Below are 3751 nucleotides of genomic sequence, written 5' to 3'. Positions count from 1 at the left end.
GAATCACAAAGGTTTAGATGTTATATAGACTTGTAAGGAATTTCCTATTAGAGAAATTGGTCAGAAAATTTTTTCTATAAAATGAAAAAACATTTGCATGAATAATTTATGTTTAGACATTAATCAGGAACATCATTGATAGTCCCAGTGAAAGAAAAAGAAGGTTATACACACATACTTGTGCAGGCATATGCACACATATATATATACACAACAGACACATAGATATATAATTCATATGGCCATATATGGCCATACGCATATATATCCATACTATGACAATGCTTATGATGACGACGACAGTAATTATGTTGATGATGATGAGGATGACAATGATAGTGATGATGATGATGATGATGATGAGAATGACGATGATGATGATGATGATGATGATGATGACGATGATGATGATGATGATGATGACGACGATGATGATGATGATGATGATGATGATGATGATGATGATGATGATGATGACGATGACGACGATGACGATGATGATAACGATGATGATGATGATGATGATGCTGATGATGATGATGAGAATGACGATAACGATGATGACGACGATGATGATGATGATGACGACGAAGACGCCGCCAACGCCACCGCCGACGCCGACGCCACCGCCGACGCCGACGCCACCGCCGACGCCACCGCCGACGCCGACGCCAACGCCGATGAGGATATACATCCACAGACGGATACTCAAGTATGCAGACAATCACACAATCAAAATGACAGTCACACAATTTAAATTATCAGTAACCTGTAGATAAAAAAAATTAAGATATTGACTTCCAAAAATAATCTTGACAACATGCCTTACACACCCTTTACAAAACACTTTACTCTTTACTCTTTTACTCTTTTACTTGTTTCAGTCATTTGACTGCGGCCATGCCGGATCACCGCCTTTTTAGTCGAGCAACTCGACCCCGGGACTTATTCTTTGTAAGCTCAGTACTTATTCTATCGGTCTCTTTTACCGAACTGCTAAGTGACCGGGACATAAACACACCGGCATCAGTTGTCAAGCGATGTTGGTGGGACAAACACAGACATACAAATATACACGGACACATATACATATATATACATGTATACGACGGGCTTCTTTCAGTTTCCGTCTACCAAATCCACTCACAAGGCTTTGGTCAGCCCGAGGCTATAGTAGAAGACACTTGCCCAAGGTGCCACGCAGTGGGACTGAACCCGGAACCATGTGGTTGGTAAACAAGCTACTTACCACACAGCCACTCTTGCGCCTTACTTTACTTACTTTTCATTGTTGTTGTTGTTGTGGGTGTTGTTTAGTTTGAGGTCAGCCTTTCTGAGCTAACCCATAGTCAAAAGATTTTCTGTTTTGATTGTCCTATATTCAGTGCTGGATTTAGGACAAACGAGGCCCAGTGCTTGTTAAATTACGAGACCCCTTATTTAGATAGTCAGGCATACAAACTCAGGAAATTTAGGAGTAGTTAAATTTTAGGGGGCAGGAAGACGGGCCCCCTTTGTCAAAGGATCCTGTGCTTAAGTACACCTACGCACAATGGTAAATCTGGCATTGCCTATATTTGGTTTGTGTGTGTGTGTGTGTGTGTGTGTGTGGATAGTTCTTTTTTAATGGATAGTGTACACATGTAAGCATCACCATGTGCTTAAGAATTGACCTCATGACCTTACGATCGTTAGCCAAATACCCTAATCACTAAGCTACGTGCAATCACAAGAAATCTACATACAACCGCACACACACACACACACACACACATGCACACACACACATACATACACACACACATATATATAGATACATACATACATACATACACACACATATATATACAGATACAGATCGAAATCGAATTGAACCAGCCAGGATCCCTGGTCTGGTGGTACGTAAAAAGCACTATCCGACTCGTGGCCGATGCCAGCACCGCCTCGACTGGCTTCCGTGCCGGTGGCACATAAAATACACCAATCTGACCGTGGCCGTTGCCAGCCCCACCTGGCACCTGTGCAGGTGGCACGTAAAAAGCACCCACTACACTCACGGAGTGGTTGGCGTTAGGAAGGGCATCCAGCTGTAGAAACATTGCCAGATTAGACTGGAGCCTGGTGCAGCCTTCTGGCTTCCCAGAACCCCGGTCGAACCGTCCAACCCATGCTAGCATGGAGAACGGACGTTAAACGATGATGATGATGATGATGATACATACATACACACATATATATAGATACATACATACACACACACATATAGATACATACATACATACACACACACATATATAGAGAGAGATGCATACATACACACATACATACATACATACATACATATATACATACAGGAAATATCAACCAAGTACCTGGTGCACAAAAGGGATAGAGATGCAGGAAAAGCAGGAAAATGTGATAACTGATGGAGACTTTGTGGAGTTCACTCTGAAGATATCACTCACATCATAAGCAGTTCTCCAAAAATGCCATCATGGTATTGTCTACTGATAAGATGTTGTAGCTTATAATAATAATATAATAATGAAATTATTGTATACAGTGCTCAGGTGCACCACAACTTGTCAGAAAGTGCGAATAAAGTACATGCAGTAATGTACAAATGTCTGGAAAGCGAACAGTGTATGAGTCAGATACATGCTTGCGTGTGTGTATGGAGGGGAGGAAATCAGGTGTAGTGTTGGCGAATCTCAGGAAGCATGGAAGTTTTGAAGGATGCAGTGCTCCGACAACTAACAACTGATGCTGGCAGTTTGTTCCATGCTTCAGCAACTCTCAGCGTGAAAAAATGTTTCCTGAAGTCATGGGAGCTGTGCTGTTTTCTGACTTTGTAAATATGTCCACGGGTGTTAGACAGGTGGAGTTTGAAAAGGTGCTCAGAGTTATTGTTTGTATGATGGTTGATAATTTTATGGGTGTCTTGTACCAGTGAAGACCTTAATAAAAGTAAGCACAACATACCTCATATATGATTTGGGATAGAGAAGAGAAACTGTGCACAGTTGTGGAAATTAGCTGCCCAGGGGATGTTAACATAAAGCTGAAGATCAGTGACAAAGAGAACGCCTACGCTGAATTATTGAGAAATCTGCAGTTACTCTATCTAGATTACAAGTTCAGGTTTATACCTGTAATTATTGGGGGGCATTGGGATATGTAACATACTGCCTAAATATAATCTTGAGAAATTAGGCTTCTCAAAACCAGAAAGGAGAAAGCTGATTTGGAGATTACAGATCCAATCCATCACTGGAACTGTAAAAATCTGTAAAACTTTCCAGAAGTTTATCATTTAAGTATATATGAGTATGTGTACTTAGTTTTGTATTTTACATGATCATTCATGCACCGAACGTGTACATTGAATGATGGTGATTTTGATGATGATGAGGTGGAGGAGGGGGAGGATGATGAGGAGGAAGAGGAGGACGACGACGATGTTGAGGATGACAATGATGATGATGATCATGATGTCAATGATCGCACTGATGATGATGATGATGGTGGTGGTGATGATGATGATGACGACGACAACAACGGTGATGACGACAATGACAATGATGATGATGACGACGACAACAACGGTGATGACGACAATGACAATGATGATGATGACGACGACAACAACGGTGATGACGACAATGACAATGATGATTCATGACCAAACAACCACTCTCTAACAATGTCAGCTATTGATGTAGCACACATTGTCTCTAGCAATTATATTAGC

The sequence above is a fragment of the Octopus sinensis genome, linkage group LG24, assembly GCF_006345805.1.
Source record: "Octopus sinensis linkage group LG24, ASM634580v1, whole genome shotgun sequence".
Taxonomy (NCBI): domain Eukaryota; kingdom Metazoa; phylum Mollusca; class Cephalopoda; order Octopoda; family Octopodidae; genus Octopus; species Octopus sinensis.
This window is presented reverse-complemented; position numbering follows the sequence as displayed.